We start from the raw sequence: 14810 nt of genomic DNA, 5'->3' as shown, positions 1-14810 counted from the left end.
TGGGGTGCTATAAAAAATTCTTATATGGAGTAGCTTACAAACAACAGAAATGTATTTCTCACAGTTTCAGAGGCTGTAAGTCTGAGATGAGTGCCCGCATACATGGGTCCAAGTGTGGGCCCCCTTCGAGGGTGCAGACTGCCAACTTTTTGTTGTATCCTCACATGACAGAAAGAGAGAGGGAGCACAAAGTGGGTGAAGATAGGTGGTTTTCCTGGGCAGCTCTCTGAACATTTGAGCTCCTTTAATTGGGCTACGAGTTGGAGTTATTTGCTTTCAGGGTGATGAAGAAGAGAAGGAGAGAGAGAGCAAAAAGCACTGTAGGCTATTGTAAGGCCAGGCTGGAAGGGGGTGCATAACTCATGTCTATATTTCATCTGTCAGAAGTCTTTTATATGGCCAATCTGACTGCAAAGGAGGCTGGAAATGCCATGAAACACATGGATTTGGGAGAACACTGATGGTTTTCGCCACACCATCTCATAGGACTGGTGTGAGAACTAAATGAGCAACATGTATAAAGCACCCACAAATATTTTATTCTTTTATTTAGATTTTCTTGGTTTTTGTTTTTGTATTTTTTGTATGTTTTTAAGGGGGAGGATGCCAGATGACAGAGTATTTATGGTTTTATTTACCACAAATAAAATGTGTACATGAGCTGTCTATTAATTTTTCTTGCTGTGCAGCCTGGCATTGGGACTAGTGACTCTGGTGGGCTGTCAGGCTACTCTCTCCACAGTGGCTTTAACTGTTCTTGGAGAAGCATGTTGAGAAATCTCAGCACAGTAAGATTTGTTGCACATCAGCAGCACTTCCAGCTCTTTGACATTGTGGAACAGGAATTTTTGGAAGCCACTGGGGAGCATGTTTTGCTTCTTTTTGCTCCCACAACCAATATTGGCGGTCAAGGTCTTGCCTTTGATTTTTCTCCACACCCTGTTGTCAATGCCTCTGGGTTGCTGCTATATGCGTACATCTAATTTTGATATGTCAGTCCGACTGGTGAAGGATAAACTTCTTGGTCCATTTTTGATGATCTTGGGCTTCACGAGGGGTCTAAGGGTAGCCACGGTGTCAAGAAGGAGATGGCTTTCCCTCTGTAGGCAACACCCAGGAAGAGAGGGGAAGATAATTTTTTTTAACTTTTGATACAAAATTAATAGATCTTCACTATAGAAAAATTAAATAGTATACATAAGCAAAAGAATAAAACAAAAGTCCCCAATAATCTCAACCTCTAAAGATAATAGCTATTAAAACAGGAATCTTTTTTCTTTTACAAAAATAAGATTTTATTGTGCATACAGTATTAGAAGCTTTCTTTTTAAAATTATCATTTACTGTGGTATAACTCCCTTGTGTTATTATATTCTTTTATAGATCATCCTTTTCAATAACTATGAAGTAGTGAGTCTTACAGATGTACTATAATAGTCAAACACTTTACCAATTGTTGGGCATCCTTACTATTTTAATTAACACTGTGATGAACATGTTGTGCTAAATCCTTGCACATCCTCAGCTCTTCCTTTATAAACGTGGGTTTTTTTCCGCTTCATTTAGCTCTCTGTGTTTGAGCTGGGCATACACAGCAGGGAATGACTGGCTGGTCATGCTGGTCACTTAATCAACCATGCAGAATGGAACTGGTGGAACAGGTTGGGTTTATTGCTGTAAAAAACCAGCCAACCATAGCTTTGACTTTTAAAATTATTCCCATTCCCTAGAGATTATACCCCAGCTCAAACTTTCTCTGGCATACATATTGCAAGAACTGCCTCATGCATTATCTCATATTCTTAAGAGAATACACTGTCATCTTTGCCTGAGTCAAGAGGAGGCCCTGGCAGCATGGGCTATGTTACTATTTATAAAGCATGTTTTATACATGCTAGAGGGTGCCAAATGTACTAAGTCAATGAGAGTCATTTGCACAATGCATATGGGATCAGGATATAAAATGATTTGAAGTCCTCTTTTGGTACAGAGAATATTTTAATGTTATATAAAATCTACAGATCAGCTTGCAAACAGAATTTTTTAAAATCTGGCAAAAATGTTTTTATAAGGACCATTTCTCTTCTCTTGGAACTTTTTCTAATACTCACCTTTGATTAAATAGGATTCAGACAGTGGTTAGTAAAACCCTTAAATGATTGTGCCACCAACCACTATTTTAAAAACACCTCAGCTCCTTGGTTGCCTACATTGCCTACACACGATGAAGTCCCAACCCTTTAGCACTTGCAGTTTCTGTACCCTTTCAAGTCTGGTCCCAAACCATCCTTTGCAACTTTGTCTCTGCCTGTCAATCCTTTCTTAGTGATCCACTATGGATTATAACACTTTATATCATGATTGGTTTAAAATCTATCTTTCCCTCTCTATAATTTCTTTTTTTTATTAACCATAATATCCTGTCCGTCTTCTCTGCCTACATCTAAGAACCTAACACTTGAAATACAGTAGGTAATCAATACATGCTTGTTACTAATAATAGCTAAAAAGATAAGAATGGCTAGCATTACTATGTTCTAAGACTTTTGCTTATGTTTTCTTATTTAATCATCACAACTTTATGAGAGTGATACTATTATCATCTCCATTTTATAGATGAGGAAACTAAGGCACAGAGGTTAATCAACTTGGCCAAGATTCTAACAACAGATGACAGAACTGAGATTGAACCTAGGCAGTACTAAATCTCCAAAATCCTGGTTCTTAACCTACACTAAGTGAAATTCATTGCAAAATGAAAAGTATTCACCATGTCATTGGGACAGAGACCACATGTAGGGGAGCAGTATAGTTTTTTTGATAGATCCACAGCTCTGCAGACGGACTACTTTGGTTTAAATTTTGTTTTTACCATGAGCAGCTTTGTGAGTTCGGAAAATTTAAATTTCACTTAAATTTTCTAAGCCTTGTTTCCCCATTCATTAAGTGTGAAGAATAGCAGCCCTAATCTGATAAGATCATAGTGAACATTAAATAATACAATCTTTATGAAGCCCGCAGGATAGTGCCTAGCATATCATAAGAACTCAAGCAATACTGTATACATGTAGATATTACTACCAGCTCAAAGACCTGGATTTATTGCTATTTGCTGTCTTGGAGTGAATATTCCAAATGCTTTGGCAAATACATCATTTGTTCCCCAGTCACCTGCTTCATGCGCAAATCTGTGCTTATGTGTACATTGGTCACACGCACAGGTGACGTGAACATGGAATTGCAAGACTCCTAATTCAACTAGATGGCCTTCCAAAGTGCACCAGTCATATTTGTTAGGGCTTTCCAGGGAATCAATAAACAGTGCTTCAGTGTCACAACACAACAGCTCTTGGAGACCTTCTGGTTCCAACATTCCATGAATCAAAGATTAAGGCCTCTCCTAGCCCTTAGGCAGTCATGAGAATTTAGAATTAGAGAAAAGATTGGAGCTCCATCCAGAACCTAGAAAAACACCCTCCCTTCAACTGATCTACTATGACACCAGCACCCAGCATCCAGCCCACAAGCCTGGCTAAGCTTGACTTTCCGGAGACTAAACTCTCATTGGGTTCTTCTCCTATTAGGAGGGAGCTGGATGGGATTTGACCATGACCTCATATGTACTCTTGTTGTATTTCTAGTGGGTCCAGGCAGCTGTGCCCTGAAAATACAGCTCTGACTAGAGGAAATATGATCTCTTTTCTTTCATCACCAAAGCTCCAAGCTAAAGCTAAAGGTAAACTAAACTTCTGAAAAGGAAAAGGAGAAATCATCCAGCCCAATTCAGAAGAATGCTGGGAGAGAGGAAAGGCAGAGTAAACAGTGTTTAAAGATGAGGCAGCAATAGACCATAGCAATGATCACAGTGGGTAAATGCAGAGCCCCCAGCCTGCACAGATGGGGAGCTCACCTCCTTCACCCCCAACTGCAGGCAGGACAATTGCTAAACAGCCTTAAATTCAGGCTGATATTAATCAGGCTTTACTGATGAGAAAGGGCTTGGAGCACATCTTAAGCTGCCTGGGGTTGTGAGTCAGCTGTACTTTCAGAGGAAGTGGTCACTGGGAGGGGAAAATAGAATCATAGATGTTAGTGTTGGAAGGAATTTACTCAGTTCTGCCCCTCATTTTGCCTGGGGAGGAACCAAGGGTAAGAGTGAGTCCACTTGCCCAACGTCATAAAGTAAATTTGGGGCAGAGCGTGACGCTCTGTCCCTTTCCTACTCTGTCCCTTTCCTCCTGACACTTTACTCCTCCTGCAGCTGGCTCATATGTGGCCCTTCCATCCTAGTCAAGCCTCTAACATAATGCAAGCTGCATATTGGAGCTGTGCCACCCTGGTGTGCTGCAGAGTGGAAAGGAGAACGCGTGATGGCATTACATAGGAAATATCATGGCGTCTGTTTTTCCTCCCACTTGTGGAAATTAACTTCATTTTGGATCCCATATATGGGGTTAATTTTCCACCCAAAGGACAGACTACAAAGCTCCCAGATCAAAGAAAGAACTAAGGGCTACATCACTCAGGGAGCTTTTCCTAAGCAAGCAGAAGGAGGTGCCAAATATGTTTCCAAACACCGGACACAGTCATTCTTTTGCTACATGTGGCTAATGCTTATCAACATTTTCTTAGCAAGAAAAGAAAGAGAATCAATGTCAGAATGCTTCTAGTAACTTTTATCGAGTACTTATTGTTTGCCAGGTAGTTTTATTTCATCCTTAACAACACCATTTTTTTTTTTTTTTGAGACAGAGTCTCGCTCTGTCGCCCAGGCTGGAGTGCAGTGGCATGATCGCAGCTCACTGCAAGCTCTGCCTCCCAGTTCAAGCCATTCTCCTGCTTCAGCTTCCCAAGTAGCTGGGACTACAGGCACCTGCCACCACGCCCGGGTAGTTTTTTGTATTTTTAGTGAGATGGGATTTCACCGTGCCATTTTTTTTAAAAAAAGGAAATAGAAGCACAAAGAGGTTAAGTAACTTTCCCAAAGCCTTGCAATTAGTAGTCTGACTCCAGGACTTGATTATTCATCATGCTTTCAACTCTCTTGTAAGACTGCATATAATTCTTGCTTTAAAGTATGGGTTTAGTCATTCTCTTCAAATTTCTATTCACTTCATGAAGTCTTAAGTAAAGAACCCCTCTTGTTATTATTATTGATCAATATCTGAACCGAATCTAACAGCTGAGATGCTGGTGTTCTGTTGATTTGCAGTTCTCACAAAATGTTCCTTTGACAAGACTTCTTTCTGTTTAAATGTGCTACAGGCTATGTAACCAATGTTAGCATGTTGGTATATTTCCTTCCTGCCATTTTCTTTTTTTTTTTTTTTAACGTGATAAAAACCACAGCCACATTCAATTTCTTGACTGCTCATTTATCATTTTTTAATGAATAAATAAATAACATTTCATTGAGTAGCTCTTTCATTATAAGCTTATGATGATACATAAGTAGGGCACATAAAACCCTATGATGAGATGTTTGGGCTGTTTCAAAATTCCTTATGTCATCAACAACTGTAATACATTATTCTTTATTTACTAGATATATTTTATTCCAGGTTAACAGAGATTTTATTCTCTGAAGGAGGCTCAAAGCAGGGTTTGTGTGTTTTTGAGTTCAGGTGGGAAGAGTTTAAGGAATGCATCTGGGTCATGAGCCAACCTAGAAGTCTCAGTAAGTTCAGTGAGCAACATGAAAGGCCTGCGTACGTCAGTAGCAACAACAGAAGCAGTTGCCACATCAACCAAGAGAATATGTACAAGAGATTTCAGAAAGCCAGAAACATCACTAGGTCTCAATGTCCCAAGTGAAGAGAAAACTCTCATATTACAGGAACACTGACTACCAATCCAGATGGAAGCAGTTTTTCTGGAAGTGACATAACAATTGTGTTTTCCAGATTACTCAGGGCATTCTTAGTTCTTTGTGATCAACAAAATCGACAGCATGCATGCACATCCACACAATCCAGAAGTGATCGCTTTCTGCTCATTCATGTAACAGAGGTGGGAGACCTTGGGATGATGAGGCAAAAAGGCCTGATTTAGGATCTCAACTTTACCCCTTCCGGCAATATGACTGTTAGTTAACGTGACTATTTCTCAGTTTTCTCACATGTAAAATGGGAATCCCATTTAAGAGAATGAGTAAATAAATGAATTTTTAAAAAATAAAAACAACAAAACATTACATAAATGTTAGCTCTTAGATATTGTTAGGGCATGTAGAAATGCTGACTATTTTATAATCCTTATTCGTCTTGGAGGCTTAGGGTGGAAGTGGTTACATAAGTATTTTATACTCATTTAATAGGGTAGTTTGAGATTTTTAAGTGGGAGATATTGATAAATGTTTTATTTCTCCTGCTGTAGGAGTCTCTTTCGAGACTCCTATCTCCCTGCCCCTGCCCCCCAAGATGGTCCCAGTGGTATTCAAAGTCTGAACAGGGGTGTCTCCAGGGGCCTGAGCAGCTTTTCTATTGCTAGGCACCAGGAAGGCCCCCTGCCTTCCTGTTGGGTGATATGGGAGCCCATTTTGCCCAGTTACTTATCTACAGGGCCTCTGTAGATATTTGAGCTTGTGCTCTTCCATTCCGGGCAGTCATGATTGAAGTTTGATATTCTCATTTCATTGTTCATCCACACAGTAAATTCAGTTACCAAATTTTTTGGTTCCATTTTTTCAGTTGAGTGTCTCCTTTCTATTCTTACTGCTGCTGCTAAATTCTGTCCACATTACCTCTTGCTTTACCTGTTGCCATCACGGATTTGGCCTTCCTGCTTCAAGTTTTCCTTCTTTTAGTCCCTCCTACAGATCACTGAAAGATGGATTACATTCCTAAAATAATGTCACATTTTTGCCACATAACAATTTATTGTCTCCAAATTCCTAGATGAATTAAATACAAACTATTCCAACATGATAGTTAAGGCCCTTTATACAACGTCCATGTAGCAGAAACCAATAATTTGTTCTCTCCCCTCTCCTTAATAATAGATAGGCTTTCCTTTGCTGAATGTTAGCCAGACACTGGCTGCTCTGAACAAGGACTGCATTTCCAAGCCTCTGTTTTAGTTAGGTATAATCACATGACTTAATTCGGCCAATGAGATGTGAGTAGAAGTGACATGTGCAACTTCTGGGAAGTGCCTTATGGAGAAGATTCCTGTCTTTTGCTCTCCCTTCTTCTTCCTGATGCCTGGAATGCAGAAGTGGTGGCTGCATGAGTCTTAAACTATAAAGTGGAAGCCACGTGCTGAGGATGACAGATCAACGGCATAGTAGGAGCCTGTTCCCTGGCCCCGGGTGTCACTGAACCAAACTGGGGTCCACTTGCCTGGGGCAGTAAGACCAAACATCCACACTGAGGTTTGCAGCGAGAGAAAGGAGGGTTTTTATTTGCAGAGCATCAAGCAAGGAGAATCGGGCAGCTCATGAACCCAAATATACTTTGACTCTTGTGGTTAATAAAACTTAGCAATTCTATTTTGCAAATGAGGAAACTAAAGCCCAGAATAAACAGTATTATTTCAGGAAATTGTGCCTCATTACTAGATGTTATCTAAAGATTTTCATCATAACCAGTTTCCTGCATCCACGAGGGTCTTACTTCCCCTATAATCATTCAATATTTCTCAAAATATGGTCTGTAAAAGACTATAGACTTAAGATATGGATTCTGGGGCCCTATATTCTGTGTCTATGAATTAGAATCTCTGGGGATGGGGTTTTGAAATCTACATTACAAATAAGCTTCTCCAATGATTTTATACACACTGAAGTCTGAAAACCTCAACTATACCGTAATTAACAAACATTAAGCCAGAAGACCTCAGCTCTTGACTGGGCACCAGAAGCTCCCATGGAAGTTGAATTGCCCTATTATTGGGCCCCAAATTCTGAGGCAGAAGCTTTGGGGACTACTTCATTCCACTCTCAACTAGGACTCAACCATTCAGAGGTTTGAAATTATTGGAACTTTAGTGGACTACACATTTGGATGAAAAATTCATATTTTAAATGATCACCCAGGGCACTGAATAGTATGTTCTACCAGGCCATCCTGCTGTGGAAGAGAGAAAGTTGGAATGACTACATTTAGGGAAGATTTTTCACAGGATTATGTTTATTTCCCAAAAAAACTACCAGAAAAACATGTTGATCAAGCAAAGCTAAGCTTTTTATCCTACTGTGGAAAGAGAAAACACCACCTTGACAAAGTCTTGGTTGTGTTTCAAAAGGGGAAAGTCAGGAGAGGATACTTACAGTATTTTAGTGCCTGGGATGGATGGCTTTTATGGCAAGTCTTGCAAGGCAGGAAACTAGGATTGGGCAGAGTTTATAACACAATATCTTTGGGTTGTTGGGCACAGTGAGGAGAGGGTATAGAAGTGAGTACTTAAGAACAAGATGTTACTCTTGGTAAGTCAGTCATTTAATTGGTTCTCAGTCAGCCTCTGGGAACAAGAATTTCCTGGAGCAAGTGAGTAAGTTATTTGGTCTGGTCCCAGGATTGTTGAACACAGAAGAAAAGTATGTTTGTTCTAATTAAAATAAAAAATATTTGTGGTGAAGCCTCAATTATCCCTAAAAGTCTATTTTCTGGAAGTTTACTTTCTGCAAGCACTATGGTAGAAATAACATTTGTATTTTATTTAACAGTTTACAGAAAGAAAACACACACTTCGTGTTTTTTGATACAACCTGTGAGGTAGTTAAGCCAGGTGATTTAAAATGGCCAGTTTACAGGTGAAGAAATTAAAACTCAGATAAATTATGTAATTTGCCTGAAAAGTAAAGTGCTTTATATAGGAATTGTAACCTGGTATTCAGACTCCAATATTCATACCCTTAAACAGCACCACGAATAGGTTTGATTATGTCACAATGTCTTTTGTTGTTATTGTTGTTGGTTTTTTTTTTTAATGTTGCAGAATCTGGGGAGAGTTCTTTAAGTTTGATTAATGTAATTTGGTTATAGGAATGCCAAAAGGAATTCATTATAACTTGGCCACAGCTACAAACTTCCAGAATCATGGACCCTACAGAAGAAACTATAACCGGCCAAGAGTAGAGCAATAATTAGCTAAGTGTAAATCAACCAAGAAATAAGAAATAAACGACGACTTCCTGAGTGCAAAAGGCACTGTGTAGCATTTTAGTCCTGGTTGCTACTAGCTTGCTAATGCAGACAACCTAGAAGCAAGTACTGTGAATTCCAAATTATAAGCTCCTACAAATTGAAATGTGTTTTTTGAGTATACAAAGGCCCCCAAGGCTGACCAGGAAGTTATAAAGTTTTTCAAGTAGAAACGTACTGGTGGGGCTTAATGAGCCATGTATGTCACTTCCATTAATGAAATGAAATATGCCACATTTCCAAATCTCCCTTTAAATTGCAAATCCATCTAAATGGGTCGTTTCAGATAAACAAATGCCACAATTTCCCTCTGGATTGGAAAGCACAGTCTATGATGATCTGGGAAAAAAGCCCATGAAGTCAATAAGGGAATATATCAGAGATATAGTAGATGTAACATGCATAACGAACTCTCTCTTGGAAACCAAACGTCCAAACAGATTAAGTAAATATCCACTGCCGCTTGAAGGGAGAAAGAAATCAATTGTCCCATGTGCTTTTCTCAAGCAGGGCTCATACTCTAAATCAGAGTCTCTCAACTCCCACCAGGAAAGCTTTGAAGATTCCTGATATTCAGGCCTTACCCCAGACCAAGTGGGTTTTAAAACTCCCCAGGTGATTCCAGTGTGCTGCCAGAATTGAGAACCAGTGGCCTAAATCAGTGGTCCTCAAAGTGCAGTCCCCACACCAGCAGCATTGCCATCACCTAGAAACTTGTTAGAAATGCAAATTCTCTGATCTGACACCAGCCCCTCTGAATCAGAAATTCTGGGGCTGGGACCTAGCAATCTGCATTTTAACAAGCCCTCTAGGTGATGCTGGCATATGCTGAAGCACTTGAGAAGTACTTCTCTAAATAAAAGGGCAGTGTTCCTCCACCTGCAGCTTAAGGGAACATAAGCCTGACCTGCCCCAAACACTGCTTGGGACATGTGGCTTTTGTCTGAAGACGGATGCCACTATTGGCACGACACCCAGGCCTCTGGCTTTAAAGTAAACTGTGAAGTGCCATGTTAACTATAAAGTGTGGAGCTTAAAGGTGGAAGGGAACAACAGAAATCCCTGGCCCCAATTCCAGGGCTGATCTTATGAGGCAGGCTGGTCCCAAATAGTGCATCTACTGGGACCACGGTCAACATTTGGGGTTTGCCTCCCAGCACACCCTTTCTTCTGACTATAGGGCCAGATTTTTGTTGATGAATCCATCCTCTCCCACTTTTAGTCCCCTCGGTGGGTCCCATGAGCGAGGCTGTAAGGTACATGGATGTGCTTTGGTTAAGGAATAGGCCAAGGCGAATATCCGGGCCTGCATGACTCAGCAAGTTTGGCAAGCAGGCGCACACCTCCGCTTGTTATATAACCTCTTTGTGTAAGCATACATTGCTCTAAGTCACAAAGGTATAATTGCCCTGCTAACACTGTACAGGGACGCTTGGGGCTCGGCTAGGTTCAATATGGCTTAACATGGTGGGCGTGCTGGCGCCCAGAGAAAGAGAGAGAGAGAGCCAAAGCTGTCTGTCTTGCAGACGGACAGAAGGAAGCCACACAGCTCAGTGCGCTGGTGCCCAAAAAGAGAAAGAGTTAAGCTGCTGACCCTGAAGGCAAGAGAGAGCTGGCCGTGCAGCTGCAGGCGTGGAGGTTGTTGGAGCCGCAGTGCCAGAACAAACAGCTGAGATAAAGGTGGACAATGTGAATAAGCTGCTAAGAGAGCTGCTGCTGAATAAAACCATATTCACCTGCCTATGCCCCCACCGAGTGTTCTTTCTGCTCATCCACCCACTCCCCTCGGACTTCAGCATGGGCTGGACCCAGACCCCAGGACCTGACAGAGACCAGTCGGCAAAAGGCTGTGAGGACTGTAGCCCCGCCTTTTTCTCTACTCCATCTCCTGTCATCCTCCTAGGCAACACCAGAATCACACTGGATGGCCATCTGATTCATTGGCCATGAACATTCTGAGCTTCTTCATTCCCGATAACCTTCCCCTATACTCCATCTCACCCATTCCTGCCCACAGATCTTTAAATTCATGAATTCAAGTATCCTTTCTTTGATCCTCAGTCTTCTCTCTTTCCAGTGTTTTTGCTTGGATACTGCTGTTTCAACTCTTTTTTGACCTCACAAGCCCCTCTCATCTATTGTCCCTCACCTTCTTCCTCTATTGCTCCTCTTAATAAATGAATGCCCCCAGTCAATGGTAGGGAATAAAGAATGCATATGTTTTAGATCTTAAAGCACTCTTCCTGTAATTGCTACTTAAAATTCATCATTCTCTGCAAATCCCTGCCACCCTGCTATGATGGATAAAGTGTCCTTTCTGCCATCAAAGGCAAAGGTCCCCATATGTGCTCTGGTCCCTTTCTCCAAACATCTTCTGAGAAACCTTATGCTGCTTGTTATCTACTCTTATTTTCTCCTACCTTTTCAATCTAGCAACTGGGTCCTTCTCATCATCTGTTAAACACGTTCTGACCATTCTGATCTTAAACTGGATTTTTCCCTGTATCTCCTCCATCACTATTCTCTTCTCACCCTTCTGGCTCAATCTCCCTATGAGATGTGTCTATATTTCCTTTCTCAACTGGTTCATCATTTGTTCCTTAGGACTTTCTGATCTCATTTCTGTCTCTACCACGCTAATATGCCCAATAAGCTCTGTGTGGTTTAATTTAGTAGACATTCTTCGGTCCTCATTGTCATTGACTTATTAGAAGAATTTGACACACTAACCATGTCCTTCCTCCACTTCCTTCCTTAATATCCCCAACTGTTAACCCCAACTAGAAGATAAACTTCATGAAAGCAAAGGCCTTGTCTGACTTGTACCTGCTGTATCTGCATCCTAGAACAGTTCTGGCACTGTTCAATGAACAAATAATCAACTACATAAATACTCATTTCATCTTAGTACATGAGGGAAAGTACAACGTGAAAAGAAGGATAATAGAGGAGTCTAAATTCATATCAGGAAGTGGCTTATGGGTCAGGAAGGCTTCTCCTGGTTTCCACGAGCTACACTCTCTGACTTTTCTTTCTACCTGTCTGTCCTCTCATTTCCAATCTCCTTTGCCAGATGCTTTCCCTTCTCTCTCCCTAATGTTTCATCATTCCTCAAGAATTGTTTCCAGACCCTCTTCTCACACTACATTTCCTCTCTAGGTAACTTTAGCACTGTCACTAATGCCTTTACAACCCTTCCCAGTTAGATGTCCCCAGTCTTCCTTCTGAGCTCCAGATCCATATAGCCAATATACCCCTGCCTGCCCAATGTCTAACAACCACCTCAAATGCAACATATCCAAAATTAAGACACAAACCAGTGCTTCCCAATCCTCTATATTTGCTTCTTTTTCATGCTTTCTGTCTTAGCAAGTGACACCACATTATGCCTAGTTACTCATACCTAAAACTCATAAACATGAAGGAAAGTAAACATGGAAAAGAACACAGTAGAGGGATCTAACCTTATATTATTTTTACTATCTTGGAATCAAGTATAATGATTTTAGACATTTCTATAACTGGGATACTATCTTTCTTGGACTCATTCTTTTTTCCCTACATACTAGATATAGGTAATCTCAATTATAGTTCACATATACAATTTTCTTTTCCAAATGTTTGTTTTAGCTAGAGTTATTAATTGCCTCTTTTTTTGACTCACTGGCTAGGTCTTCTCATACCTCTATTAGCTCTATAAAATACTTCTGAATATAATATTTTTATTATAAATTGAAAATTTATAATTATATACATTATGGGGTACAAAGTAATGTTATGATTTATGAATATGATGTGGAATAATTGTCAAGCTAATCAACATATCCATTACCTCACTTATTATTTTTCCTGTTGAGAACATTTGAAATTTACTCTTTAGCAATTTTGAAATGTACAATACACTATTATTAACTATATTCACCATGATGTGCAACAGGTCACAAAATAAAACCTCATTCCTTCTGTCTGAGATTTTGTATCCTTTGACCATGTTCCCTTTATTCCTCCCACCCTCTAGCCTCTGTAACCACCATGCTACCCTTTGCTTCTATGAGTTTGACTGTTTCTGTCTTAGATTCCACATACAACTGAGATCTTTCTGTGCCTGGCTTATTTCACTCAGGATAATGTTGTCCAGTTCATCCATGTTGTCACAAATGAGAGAATTCTCTTCTTTTTAAAGGCTAAATAATGTTCCATTGTATATATAAACCATATTTTCTTTATTCATTTATCCGTTGATGGACACAGATTGATTCCATAACTTGGCTATTATGAATAGTGCCGTAATGAACATGAGAATACAGACATCTCTCTGACAAACTGATTTCAAATATTTTGGGTAAATATCATTTCATGCATTAAATGGAATTGCTGGATCATATGGTAATTCTATATTTAGTTTTCTGAGGACCCTCCATAAAGTTTTCCATAATGGCTGTACTAATTTACCTTAACAGTGTAGAAGGGTTCTCTTTTCTCCACATAAACTCATTGCTTTAATTGTATTTTATTTTAAATGTTGAGGTTGAGAAATTTGCTGCCATTCTGATTTCTAACACTTATGTGACATGCTTTTTCTCTGAAAGATTTTGAACTCCTTGATTTAGCTTTGGAGATCTTAAATTTTATGATGATGTGCCTTGATACATATCTTTTTTCATGCATTTCTGAGACTCTTTCAATCTGGAAAGTTAGGTTTTTCAGTTCTGAAAATACTTCCTATATAATTAGTAAGAATTTTATATATTAATATAATTTTCTCTTTACCATTTTTAAGTTCTATCTTTCTGCATCTAAAGTCTTGGGGCTTTTTTGCATCATCTCTTTTTCTTCTAAGTTTTGGCTTTCTGTTTAATTTTGATCTCTCTCTTCTATACCAGAGGCTTTTCTTAAAGGCTGATCATCCTTCGATATCATAATTCAGCTTAAGCCATCACGTGTGTTTGGGTGGAACTTGTTGGTGGGTGGGCTTTAGTGTAGGGCAACTGTGTGGCCATCTTGCTTTCTCACAGAGACCTTCATTTGTCAGTTTCTGGGTAATTTCTCTGTGGCAGTTCAGTTTCTCCAGAAAGGATCCTCCGATCTCCTGCCTGGGTATGGTCTACAAGTTTCCTTTGACTTCTGGAGCTGGTGATTGGGAGTTTCTGTGGTTGTACTTTTCAGTTAGCAGACCCACTTAATTTTCTTCTAATTCTGTACCTTGGTTCCTAAATACAGTACCCTTCTAGTTCAGTCTTTCCAGGGACTCTAACTTTTGTCTACTGTGAGGTTACCAGAGGGATAATCTAGTTGAGATAGTAGGGGGAGGTCCAACTACTGCTTATACAGATCTTCAATTGCAATGTTTGCAACCCTGTGCTCTACTTCTGCCTTTAGTGATAATGTATGCCTCCCATTCTGGAGCTTCTTCAGGGTCTCATGTGGTCACCCAGCTTGCTCTTCCTTGGTCTGTCTCTCTATAGGTGCTTAGGTTTGACTTGCATCCACTCTGCTAAGCCTCTTCCCACCTCTTCATCTGCTTTCTAGCTTTATACTTGATGGTTCAAAATCACCAAGGACTTCTGGTTTTATTTCAAATGGAGGTTCGCAGTCCTTTGTTTTGTTCTATTCTAGTAATTTAGGGGGTAGTTTTTGAAAGAAGAAAGGCAGAAAGGGCTTTGCTTT

At 40.0% G+C, this 14810-nt stretch overlaps 1 long non-coding RNA gene across 1 annotated transcript in view; it reads right to left on the bottom strand.

Moving 5' to 3' along the window:
- Window positions 1-267: 267 nt before the first annotated feature.
- LOC129032652 (uncharacterized) overlaps window positions 268-14810 on the bottom strand; it is a 53652-nt gene continuing 39109 nt past the window's right edge. Inside the window, exon 3 of the long non-coding RNA XR_008501424.2 lies at window positions 268-1100. This is a non-coding gene — a long non-coding RNA (uncharacterized LOC129032652). The remainder of the gene's footprint in view (window positions 1101-14810) is intronic.

Source organism: Pongo pygmaeus, chromosome 2 (assembly GCF_028885625.2).
Source record: "Pongo pygmaeus isolate AG05252 chromosome 2, NHGRI_mPonPyg2-v2.0_pri, whole genome shotgun sequence".
Taxonomy (NCBI): domain Eukaryota; kingdom Metazoa; phylum Chordata; class Mammalia; order Primates; family Hominidae; genus Pongo; species Pongo pygmaeus.
This window is presented reverse-complemented; position numbering and strand designations above follow the sequence as displayed.